General features: G+C 39.0%; 1 protein-coding gene across 8 annotated transcripts in view; it reads right to left on the minus strand.

The window, feature by feature from the left end:
• Positions 1–13,514, minus strand: part of ARHGAP6 (Rho GTPase activating protein 6) — a 308,982-nt gene that overhangs the window by 106,029 nt on the left and 189,439 nt on the right. For 4 of the 8 annotated variants that reach the window (XM_085584597.1, XM_085584582.1, XM_085584550.1 and 1 more), the window contains exon 1: positions 1–13,514. This exon is cut by the window's right edge and continues 36,838 nt beyond it. The exons of 3 other annotated variants lie outside the window; for them this stretch is intronic. The gene's annotated coding sequence lies outside the window, so the exon portion shown is untranslated. One more of the 8 variants, XM_085584606.1, reaches the window with a different exon arrangement.

Below are 13,514 nucleotides of genomic sequence, written 5' to 3' on the forward strand. Positions count from 1 at the left end.
CAGTCAGATGCAGCTATATTGATTGATCTGTCTTGCCCTATGTCCACACAGATAAGCACCAGAGCATCAGAAAAACAGCTGTTTGTGTGAAATGAGCAGGAGCTTATCTCCAGAAATAATACTATTTTTAATACTTCAGCACATCTGCTATTTCAGTTGCTGTAATTGTCACCCCAAAGACTGACTCACATGTCACATGATTTTTACAAAAAGCATAGTTTTGTTAAAGTATGCATACATATACTTTTATTAACATGGTACATATATATAAAATACATCTGTGAATGTTTAAAGGGACAATATTTTTCTGGACTTTTCTTACTGGACTCTTGGCATGCCCTGCTCTTTCAAGTTTCAATTGATGTTAAAGTTGTAGTTACCATTTGAATTACTGTCACATATTAGGTTAATACAAGTGGGTTGTCCAAATTCTTAACAATAATAAGTAATATAAAAAGGCTCTGCTACAAGAAATAAAATTTTAGAGCATTTTTTGCATGTGGATGAAGACATACCATGAGTTTCTAGGCAAAACACACCAATCTTGGAAGCCATGAAGCAGGCTTGCTCAGAGTCACACTAGCCCAGCATCTTATTTAAGCTCCATTTCCTGTCTAACCACCACAAGTTCTGTCAGCCAGAGATACCAGCAGAGGCAGTGGAGCAGAGCCTGGTGTCTCTGTAAACACCCCCCAGAGCAGGAACAAGAACAGCCCCAGCAGCTGGACACAGCTGTGCAGACAGGCGTGCAAAGGAAGTGTGGGGCTGCACAGTTGGCCAAGCTGAGTGAGGCAAAGCTGGGGCGGGGGCAGGAAGAAGAGAAGAGTTTTACTTATCATGTCCTCAGCCAACATTATCTACCAGTTCCTGCCTGCTCTGTTCAAAACTGGACAATTACTGTCATTTTAGTTTAATTTTTCCATGCTAGCACAAAATCAACACCAAGTGGTTTCTAAGTACCCAGGAAGCAGCAACCCACAGCAACTTCCAACACCAGTCAGCTTCAATGAAGCAACCCCATTTAATAAAAAGCTATTATGGTCTCAGATTACAACAAGGTGATATTTGTGAGAAGCTGTTGCATTTCACAACCAATCTTTCACAGCAATGGATATATGAACACATACATACACTCACATAAGAAACATAGAATCCTCCTGAATTCTTTTCTATGGAGAGAAGGGGGATAAAAAAAATTAACACTGGGGGAAAAACATAATCAAAAGAAAGAGAAGCAGTAACAGGTACTGGAAAGCCACAATAAGGTCTCATCAGAATCTTCTCATCTCTAAGCTGAACAACCCCAGCTTTCTCAGCCTGTCTTCCCAGGAGAGGTGCCCCAGCCCTCTGATAATCTTTATGGCCTCCTCTGGACCTGCCCTAACTCATCCATGTCTTTATTATGCTGAGGACTCCAGACCTGCATGCAGCACTCCAGGTGGGGAGTCACAAGGGCAGAGCAGAGGGGGTGAATCATCTCCCTTGACCCACTGGCCACTCTTGTTTTGATGCAGCCCAGAGTACCACTCACCTCCTGGGCTGCAAGCGCACACTGTGGGCTCATGTCCAGCTTTTCATCCACAGGAACCCCCAGGTCCTTCTCTGCAGGGCTGCCCTCAGTGACTTCTCCTCCCTCGTCTTCTGTGCTCATGTCTGGGATCACCCTGACTCAGGTGCAGCACCTTGCACTTGGATTTGTTGAACCTCAGGAGGTGCTCATGGGCCCACTCCTCAAGTTTGTCCAGGGCCCCCTGGATGGCATCCTGTCCTGCTGTGGTGTCATCTGCAAACTTGCTGAGGGTGCACTGATCCTGCTGCCCATGTCACTCATGAAGATATTAAAGGGTGCCAGTCCCATGAGCGTCCTGAGGGACACCATTTGTCACCGACACCTACTTGGACCTAGAGCCACTGATCACAACTCTCAATCTGTGTCAATCCAGCCAATTTCTTATTGAGTATTAATCCACCCTTCAAATCCATATCTCCAAACTGGAGATGAGGATGTTGTGTGGGACCACATCAAAGCCCTTATGGAAATCTAAGTAGATGACATTGGTCAGTTTTCCCCTGTTGACCACTGCAGCGACTTCATCACAGAAGGCCACCAGGCTGGTGGGACAAGACTTGCCCTTAATGAACCCCTGCTGGCTGTCTCAGATCATCTCCTTGTCTTGTAAGTCTCTTAACAATGCTTCCATGAGGATCTGCTCCATCCTCTTCCCAGTAAAAGGATACTCACCAGTCTATAGTTCCCTAGGTCTTCTTTTCTCCCCTTTCTAAAAATAGGAGTGATGTTTCCTTTTTATTAGTCAGTGGAGACTTCACCTGACTGTCAAGACTTTTCAAGTATGGAGAAATATATTCCATCTTTGGAATAATCAATAATTCAAATAATTTATTACCAGAAACTTAAACTTTAAATTACTGGGCATACTGCACATTCACATTTTGTCTTTGTGTCCATGTATAAACTTTTTAAAGCTAAACTGGGTGAGTAGGGGGAGGGAGCAGATTTTACATTAAATAGAAAATGCCACGCAAAAATCTACGTTAGTAGTGATCTTTCTCCACTGATTAAACTACATGCAAGTCAGTTTTATAAATGCATAGCTCTTGAGGACACAAGCTCTAACAACAGTTCTATAAATATGCTTTGTAAAATGTTTATGTGGGCTCAGTGTGTGGGCAAATTCACAAATAGATGTGCTCACTCCCTTCTTCCTGATGACCAATAACCAGAAGAGGAAAAAGAAGAGATCCCTTTTAGAAGAATAGTCTAGACAGTTCAAAAATAGCCTCTATGCCCTTGCCAGGTACACAGAAAACTGAAAAAGTAGGAACCATGATGCTTGCTAAAACCAGAGTGTTGTTTTGACTGTTTACCATCCACCCTCAACCTTCTGGATTTCAGCACAGATATTCACACCCATTCAGCTCCCAGAGAAGGCCACTTCATCCCAAGACTTAACTGAGAAGAACCATCAGCAGGTTTCCAGACCTTTACACTGTGCAAAATCCTGAACATTAGGAGTACTGCTGATGCAAAGTGGCAAGAGGTTTCAAAAGCTGAGATGTCTTCAGAGCTTTAGCTGATCCTTTCCCTATTTGTTCTAATAAAACGATTTTTTGCTTTCTTGCTAGCTTATGACACATGCTTGGCCTGGGGAAGGAGTTAAAGGCAGCAAGGGAAATCACATTCCCTCTTTCCTGTCTTTGCGTTTCCAAAAAAATAGCAAAGAAGAGTTGTTTATTCTTTCAAGCCAATGTGCATGTCCTGTGCACTCAGGAAGACATTCCCTCACTGGAGACATGTGGAGTTAGATAACATCAATTTATGTTAAATAATCTTAAAATAGAAACATATACAGTGCTGTTTTAAACTCATTAGATAATCCTTTCTCACAGTCAGATTCTGCATGTTGTTTTTTGTTTTCTTTCAGTGTGTGGGAGATATTATCTCATGTTTTAGTGGATGTGGTCATTTTCTCTCTGTGGCCAAGTTTATAGATTCTTGCAGGTTCTGTTCCCACATCTGGGGACTCTACATTTCCCTCAAGATCCTGCGTGAGTAAGAATTTGTAAAACTCCACTCTGCAAGTGAGCCTTCACAAACTTGAAGTGACTGAAACTAGAGAGCCCAGGGACAGCAAGAGCTGCTGCAGGAAGGTTTATCACGCAATGATCTGGGATGTTAGAGACTCTAATTTCTAAGCAGAGTGCTAATGCTGCATACACACACTGTATCAAAGTAATAAAGTAATGCTGCAACCATCAGATCATATCACAGATTAACCCATTTTAATTGACAGTACTGAATTATAAATTACTGAGTTTAGCACCACCAAACTTCAAGTCTGTAAACACTAACTCCACCCTGCTCTTACTAGCTGCTATAAATCTGCTATTAGAAACTAAGTACTGTGGACAGACTGAAGTTTAATTGTTTTTTTATCTTCTTCTTACAAAGTTTTGATACTGTCAATAGGAACACAGTTCTGCAGGTGAAAACTGATGGAGTTACCAAGCTGCTGACCTGGCTCTGCTCAATACTTCTGCCATAGCCAGCATGCTCTTTAACTGCTCCTTTCCCTGTCTTCCAGCATGTTCTAAATTTGTCCCTTAGCTAAATAGTCAAAATACACTATACAGAAGACAATAGAGATTGGGCTTGAAAACACCAGTGCAACTAGAAAAAGAGAAAGTGAGCCTAAATTTAACAGGTTTTGTGTTGTGCCTACTTTTCCCCTGCCCCCTCTTCCTTAACTCCACAGTATTCATGCACTCTAATTTGTTTCCCAAGGAGCACCACCAAAATCATTGTCAATCTCTAGCCTTAATTTCCCATGGAATGCATGCAAGCCCCTAAACAAAAAAATATTACAAATGGGAAACATTAATGCCAGATGGAGTCCAGATCTGATGATACAAAGTACAATTAAAGGCTTGACAATTTAACAAATGACAGAAGCTGCCTAACCACACTATGAAATACCTTACAATGCATACACTTCAACTGACATTTTCTGAAGCTTTATAAGTATCCAGTTTCTTTTATTTACACTCTCTAAAGAGCCACTGCTAATGGTTCAAATTAAATGCTGCAGCCAAAGGTGATTCCTCCCGCCCCTTAGAAGCAACCATGCTGACACTGCTGAACTGATGATGCATTTTGCAACATTGCTTAGCAGGTAAGAAAACCAGCACATTCAGAAAATCTTACTTTTTCTACAACATCCATTTTAATAGAGTAAGAGTAAATAAGAATGACTAGATATATGTTTTTAATACAAAGATGCTAGTGTTTTACTCTATGATATAATTCTTCAAGCAAGAAGTAAAGGAAAATGAAACAATATAAAATTATTTACCTGGAAAAAGAATTCTTGTTCCTCAGCAGACTATCTAACTTTATTTAAAAATGACAGCTGCCTGAGTTTTGCTCTAACAAGCACAAAAAGTTCATACTTGCTTGCCCTAGTGAGTGGAAGTAATTATTTTCTGAAGTCATTATGAATATAACTGTATTTTTAACTGCAAATTTTCTTAAGTATAGACTGAATCCTAACTTTGATCTAAGGTGTCACACCACCATATTTATTTGAATTCCTACATCATATAGGGAGACTCAATACAACCCAATTTTCAAACAGCAGGCTATCAAAATAACCTGAGGTGACAAAATAGGGTAATGCTGAAGGAACTAAAGCAAACCTTTCCAAATCAAAATAATCCTACACCAGACTTCCAACCTACCCTACAAGCACCAAACTTGCTTAATAAGCTGCTATTCATCATTCAAATCTTAGGCTGCAGAAAAAGAATTGTATATATGGTATCATATCAGACTAACAGGGAAACAACAACAACAAAAAAATCAACCCAGCCCTCTGCATCATGATCCTGATCAGTTATTTATTCAGCCAAGCACTTCACACAAGCACCCCCCCAACACGATTACTACGCTTTTGCTCCTAGTTACCAGAGAAATTGCATTTTGGCACCTAGTTCACAGTCTGTAACAAATGACCTTTTCTGTTTCAGAGATGAAAATTCTGAGATGAGTTCCTCCACTCCCAACAGGTGTGTCAGACTGCAGCAAGCCAGACATGGTGATGTCTTTCAGGCAGACCTGAGGTTCACTCACAGCAAGCCCCCTCCCATGACAGAGAGCACTCCAAAGCCTAAGAGAGGCCTCTCATAATATGAAGTTTACACTCAGAATCAGATATCTCTGATAATTCAACATCAAAACAACAACAAACACAAGTTATTGAAGTGTTTCTGTTCCTCTAAGCAGGAATGGCTGGAATGAAGGTAAATAGTGATCATGTGCATGGCTCCTTGCATTTCTAGGTCTTCATGTTGGTACTTCACTAAGGGTTTTGTATTTTTTCGGTCAGTTTGGAGAGTTCCCAAAGCACTGCTCACTTCTAAAATGCATGAATTGGCTTCCCTGGAAATAGCACTCAGCTGGAAAAGAACATGAGTTATAAAAGTAAAAATTACACCAGAGAATAAGAGAAAGAAATCCTCTGTGTTTACATTTTAAACTTATGAAACACTTTGCTACAGTGAAAAATTCACATAGCATAAAATCTTGGGGAGCAGACTGAAGAAAAGACAATTTTGACAGCCTGGTTTTCCTTCAATTCTATGTTTCTACCATCTTCTTTACATCTTGGTCATTCCTTCCCATCTTCCACACCTTTAATCCATACTCTCCTGCCCACATCAGCTTACAGAATCAGAAGCACTCTGGGCACTCTGATGCTGCATTATCCTGTAGATAGAGAGCAGTTCAGTTTTCCATACAGCCAGACTGGTATGGTGGAAGACATGTGTTACCCAAAAGCCTAGACACTTCCAGAAAAAGACTTTGCTAACAACCAGTCATCATTCCTCAAGAAAGATGAGCTAATTAGAAAATGAGTACATTTTTGCAACTTCTTTAAAATATCATCTCAGGAGCTTTCTGAGTTTTCATGAGGAATAAAATCTCCTCCTGCTTTTTTTCCACAAGGCCTTTAAATCTCCTATTGCCTTCAGGTAGCTTTTTCTACAGCCAAGACCATAACATTTCCTTACATTGTTACTGATGCTCTAATTATGAGTGCAGCATTTGCCCTGGAAATACAATAGGAACTCATAGATTATATTATCTAAACTAAGCACTATTTCCCTTCCCACTCATTTGGAAACTATCCCAAAAAAAAGCCTAACACACAGTTTACAGTTTATGCCCACTTAGGACTACATTAACAGCAGCAGACTTGCATGTAAGTAAATGTATCATAATTCTATGCTGTCACAGCTTTTGACTGATGGACACTTGGAAATTTACAGTAAACTCTGTGAAGTGCAGTGAAGTTTCTGTGGTTTTAAACCACGATTACATAAAAATCTGAATTTCACATTTTATGCTGCCTCTTAAAGCAAGGTTTGAGCCCTCAGAGCTGTGCAGACAGTTCAGATATGTGAATGTTTGCGAAACAAAAATCAGAAGGGTCACTGAATACAGATTTTTTAAAACATATCTCTGTATTTTTCAAACAATCTCATGATTTCTTAATGCTCCAGATTGAACAGTTTTTTTGCAAAGGAATTTTACAGAAGTTTAAAAGAGGTATGGCATTCTACAAGAATGCCGTAAATACATGCACAGCTTTCTCTCTGTCAAAGCATGATTTGCAGGTCTCCTTAATAAAAAGGCAGCTGGAAAGCAAAACACTTTGAGGGATTAACTGTAGAATTAATTTGCTGTTGGTTTGGTAATTTGTGAATTTTACAGATATGCTCCCACAGCAGAGAGAGAAACCAAATTATTTATAATGCTCTAATAGGGCAGCAGTTCTAGTGTACTACATCTGGAAATTAATATTTATATATTGAATAAGTTTTGCTATTAAAATTAAACTACGTAAAACTCTATGTATCTTTTAAAAATACAAGCAGAAACACACATCACTGCAGTACTGATAGCAAATAAAAAAAGCCCCAACATCCACAAGAAATTACACATTTCATTATCAGATTGTGGTTACACACAAGTTTATGAACAAACATATCTTTACCCACACTTCACTAAACAAGGCATATCCATTCAGGATATGAAGTTAACAATACAATAGTGATAGTTACCTTCCTAGAACTCAGATGGTTTTCACTATGGTGAAAAAAATGTACAGGAAACTGAGATTATGTCAGTGCTTTACAGACCATTACAAAAAGCAACAAAGAAGAAAAGCAGAAAGAGTTAAATCCGATCTCTCTGGTTTGCAACCCTTTATACCTGCTAAGCACTGCTGACTGCATTTCAGATCACTCTGCCATGTGCCAGTGTTTCACCTGTGAACTGCAGTCTGGCATAATTCCATGTGAACAAAATACATCCTTAACTCTTGCTGTCAAACCCCCAAGCAACCAAACACACATACATGAAATAAGTAACCATCTGATACTCTCTGAAAGAGATACCATTTCAGTGCTGAGCATGATAGTCCACAGTCCACTTCAAATTTAGCTTAGCTGAATGTATATTCAACTGTTAAATGTTATGATCTGAGACAATGACTTCTCTTTGAGAAACATGTATTAAAGAAATGTGGTTTTCAAATTCTTTGAAGACCATGATCAGGTTAACACTTTCCTAAAAAAAAAGCATCTGAAAGTGTGGTATATAAAGCATCCAAAAGTCACTGTAGATAGCTTGCACTAAATACAGAAGTAATGTGAAGAATTTCACCACATAACAAATACATTTTAAGAAACAATCTCCCCTCTTTTCCACCAGATTCTACTTCTTTGTCTCAGAAATAAAAAAACCAAAACAGTCAGGAAAAAAAACCCTCAAATTATTTGCAAAGTAAATTCACCAAGGAATTGTTTTGGATTGACACTAGTATCACATTTTCTTCTGACATTCTATAGTCTACTATATTTAATGACAATCAATATTTATATTGCCTAACTTTAACACACATCAAGGTAACATGTCTGACATTATATTCAGTGTAGGCAGTTTCCACTTCTTAGGATAACAATTCAGTCAGATGTAATGCTAAATAAGATTTTAAGACAGCAGATGGCATCACTTAGTTATTTTTAACTGTTGCACACTGACCATTTACTGTGTATCATAATCCATTTTTTATGATGATAATCCATAATCCAGGAAATAACAACCAGGATGAAAACAGACCTGGCTCTAAGCTTTGAGAGGGACTACAAAACCAGATGTGCTATTCCATCTTCCTTTTATAATTTCTTTCTTAGTGTTCCTTGTATAATATCTAGGATATTGTAAGGCGATTAAAAAAAAAGGCAGAAATATGTATTTTCTTTGTAAATTCAGATGATATGCAGACTTGAAAAGGTACATATAAAAAAAAAGGGTCTGTACACAGGTTCAAACTGCCTGGAGAAAGGAGAATTCAGTGATGGCAATGTACCAAGTAATTTTTCTGAACCCTCTTCAGAATAATAAAAACATGCTCTACACAGGGTATTCAGAAAGTTCCTGTCACAGTAGTCAGTAGGTGTTACAGTCACAGTGTATGACCACAGAAGTGAATTTTTCCAGGTACTGTGGGGAACTCGAGCTTACAATGCCACCAGGGAGCAGCCAGCTGGACCACCATCATCAGGCTCATGGCAAGACTTGTGAATTGAAGGCTGGCAGCCCACGGTGCAGACCTGGAGCAGAGGTGGCCCTATGCTGGCTGATTCCAGGTAAGGCTGTTGGACTTGTCTCCTCCTGAACCACAAACTGTTCCAGAGTACAGCAGAGGGTCCCCTGAAACCTTGCATGAAAGAGATGCAGGAAAGGGGGAACAGACCATACAGAGAAGGGAAAAAATAAGGTCAGAATACAGGAGAAACACTATCCTCCTCACCCACACATGCACAGTTCTGCTCTTTTTTTCCCACTCCCAATGTCTTCTCCAGCCTTACTTTTTAAAAAGTCTTTTCGAAGAGCCATGCTGTACACACTGTCTGAATTTGGAGACTGCAGTCTTACAGATTATTGAGCAATTCTCTGCAGGCTTCCCAAGAGTAACCTTACTTGTTGGGTAAGTGCGAATGCCCACCAGAATTCACACTGAGTATTTAGTGTGCATTTTATAGCAGCCAAGAGCTTGACCAGAGCATCTTCTTTTGGTAGTAATAGATTTTTAATGAATAACGAGTCATGAAAACCAACAGGGCAAAGAAACTTGCATGGAAGCTACAGAATTCTTCAGAAAAGAAAAAAATACTGCAGAAAATACTGAAAAAAAATTGCTTAGAAATAATGAAGATATTAAAAAATCTTTTCATTTTCTACCTTTATAAAGCTCGGTTTTCTCCCCTAGTGTTCAGATCAGCATTACACTACCAAAGCATTCCTCCTTTATGCCCTAAGCCTAGGGCAGAAATAAGCCTTTTTAGTCACTCAGAGCACGTCATTATACCTCTGGAAAGCAAACAGAGTTCCAAAAGCTGTGAGGAACAGAGGGGAAAGAAAGGAAAGTAACAATCTCTGATACAATTAATTACTTTCTTTTTTTTAATGGAAGTCGCTTTCTAAAGTGCTGTTAGTGCATATATTAGACAAAATTTCTTCTCCCCACGGGTTAATTTCTTTTCCAACCTGCTAGCAATACAGATGGAATATTACTGCAGAACATAGAATCCATAACAGAATTAATTAAACTTATTTATCCAACAATAATTTGAATCCAAGCTAACACCACTGTTACTAATGTCACAACAATTGGCATTGATACTCACTGTAGCCATATGCTTTCTGCTGAGTCAGTTTTGAAATACCAAAGTCCAAAAGATAGACAGGAGATAGAAGAATAAATTCCTACAGGTCACCAAATAGTCGGTAATGTTATTTGTAGTGAACATCACAACCATAACAACAAGAATTATCTGATACAATTGTCTACAGTGCCAGTGGTTTGCCTCAAGTGATCTTGCCCTGTCCTACGGTAGAGCTGCAACTCCACAAAACACAATTTGGACACAAAATCCACAAGACACAAGCTCAAAAGGTCTGTCCTCAGTGTAAGAGGTGAGGTAAAGTGGACTTAAAATTTTAGCTGAAGCATACTCATTGAAGCATTAGACCATATTCTGACATCACTCTGAGGACTAAAATTACACAAAAAGGTCTTGCAGGGCTGTCTAAACCAGAAGTGAGTCAGTGCCCTAAGCCCTGTTCCAATCAGCAGCTATTAAATTGGTTTAAACCCTGTAAAATACTACTGGGGACTTCCAGTGCATTTATGTACCTAGGCATTTCCAAATATTTGGTCTCTAGATACAGGTGGAGCCCTTTAAAATTCCCCAACATGGAAGTCATTCTGTCCTATTTGATGAATTCTGTGGTAATTGAATCAAACAATCAACCTATGTATTGCATTCTTTATGCACAGGCACATATACAGAAACAGAAGAAAAGCATTTTCTAAAATCACAGGGAAACTTTTGTAGACATGCCTACATTATTCTACAGTCACCTACATCAAGCTTTTGAGATAAGCTATGTTAATGAAGCATTAGACTCCCCCCAGGAGAATTTATTTACTTCTGACAGGAATAAGAAGATTCTCACCAAGAACCCCAAAAGGATTCAGGTAATGATTTGCTTTCCAGCACATAGAGAATAATTTCCTTCCCAAATACTCCTTCCCATTTTTTCTAGACTAATCTTCCCACCTAAATTCTGAATTTAAATAAGCAGTAAGAATATTTCTCAAGTGCATAACAATCTACTTACACCTTTATCCCAATCCCAGCTGTCCTAGTTGGTTTGCAGACACCTGTGCAGCAAATGCCAAAGGGATTGGTTATCTCCTCAGTTCCTTTAACAGAGTGCAATTGTGAAAACATGAAAAATTATCTCTTCGTTTCTGTCTTCTACAGTGCTTCTGAACTGGTGGTAGGAGGAGCAGAAAGTCTCCCTATCTTGCAGTGTGAGAAAAAGCGAAAATTCCCATCAGAAGTGACTCACCAACATTAATCATATATACACCAGATTGAAAGGCACTCGGAACATGAAGTCTGAATCCCAGCCTCAGTTAAGCAAATGAGAAGCAAATTTCTCAGTACTACCATATTCTTTAACTGCTGTATCTGTACAGTTTTGCACAATGAAGCTGATGAATATAAATTTATTGTTTCTAGCACTGAACTTCTACAGAGAAGCGTTGCTGAATCTTTTTGAAGAACAAGCAGCTGAGTAGCATGGAACTTCCTGTGTCTTGAAATGAATAAGCACCAGTGTAAAGGTTTTCACATGTAATGCATTCATATTCACGTGACTTACCACCTGGCCTGTGCATTAAAATGAATATCCTTATAGCTTAACCAAGCAGATGATGATCAGAATCTTAAATAACCAAATTAGACTGCAAGTCAAGACATTTAATCTTCTGTTTGCTTCTCATGGGGAGTACTCTGAATTTTTATTCACCAACACAAAATCCAAGTAAAAAAATCCAGAGTGTACTGTTTCAATTCAGGACTACAGCTGAATATTGGGAATGAGTAGGCTTGAAGAAAAAGAGAAAAATAGTAAGTAAAAGTACTACTGCCTCCAAAAGGAAATTTGAGAATGAGAGGTTTTATTTTCTTATTTTAACAAAGCCATCTTTGGACATATATACATGCTACTTGAATCTACAAAGCAGGGAATTTTCCCATTCACAGGTCTGCCATACTGCTCTACATTCTTCATAAACTGGACTCAGGCTTTTTTGCCTTTCTAGTATTCTCAACTCTATATAATACTAACTATTCCAGCTCTCACAGCACTATCCCCAGAATTATATATAATATATAATATATAAACAATATTCTATTAGCCATCATTTTGTATGATTACAAAAAGTAAACTACATCCTCTTTTTCAGGGAAAAAAAACCTAGAACTAGATTGCAGTCTGTCACAGTCCTGTAAATTCAGGATAAATCAAGTGCTGCTCTAACATTACCTTGCCATAAAAGAAAACAAGCCTCACTGCAATACAGTGCTTGAGCTACTGCCAAGTTAACAGTGTCTATTGGCATTCAATTACACTGCAGCTCCGGAAGCTAAGGCACAACTTTAGCATGAACAGGGCTGCTCTGAGCAAGAGACTTGTTCCATTCAGATCAACACTCACCTGACAAATAGCTTTAACAGATAGCAGTGTGTGACACACAAAACCAGGCAAGAATATAAATTTAGCTCCTCACTGATTGCTAGAGGATATTTAACTCAAACATTATAACTACCACTGTAAATAATAACAATACGTACGTAAATCCTGCCTATGATTTGCAAACTTAAGAACAAAATTGTCAGATTTTCTTCTGAGCAGATGCATTTAAAAGAGTCCTGGTTTAAAATTGGGTCTGATACACTTCAGGTATTTATATTTCCCTAGAGAAAATGCTTGCATGACTTCAGAGCTTCAGCCTGTTCTAGTTTCTCACCAACAGAAGACCTTGCTGCTTTGGACAGATAACGTCTTGCTTCTGGCATTCCCTCTCCCAAACCCTGACAGGTAGCAAGACCCCCAGGATGAGCACAGTGATATCTCACTCTCTGTGACATAGGAGTATGGCTTTTTGCATAAATATGCTGCTTCAGACCTAGATCATGACCATGAACTTTTGAGAAGCTTTTTCAGGCAGATTGATGCTGTGCCCTCATCCTTTAAAAAAATCAAACTTGACTTTGTCATCCGAAATTTGAGGTACCCCAAAACACTCCTCCACTTCCGAGACACTTGGGTCTGCTTGTGCATCATTCAAGGAAACAAAAGTCTAAGAACTAGAATCACAAACTGTCTATGATGCCACATTTAAAGGGGTCCCTAGCAATGTCAGTAAACTAAGTTAGCCAGTGAGAAAGAGAGGAGAGCTAAATGGGACCTGGCAGGGTGGAATAGGTACAGAGCTCCAATACAGACCCAATACTATCTCTCTCTCTCTCTCTCTCTGTTATGAATACACACAAAGACAACTTTGCCCCAAAGG

This window comes from Lonchura striata, chromosome 1 (assembly GCF_050655825.1).
Source record: "Lonchura striata isolate lonStrDom1 chromosome 1, ASM5065582v1, whole genome shotgun sequence".
In the NCBI taxonomy this organism is placed as follows: domain Eukaryota; kingdom Metazoa; phylum Chordata; class Aves; order Passeriformes; family Estrildidae; genus Lonchura; species Lonchura striata.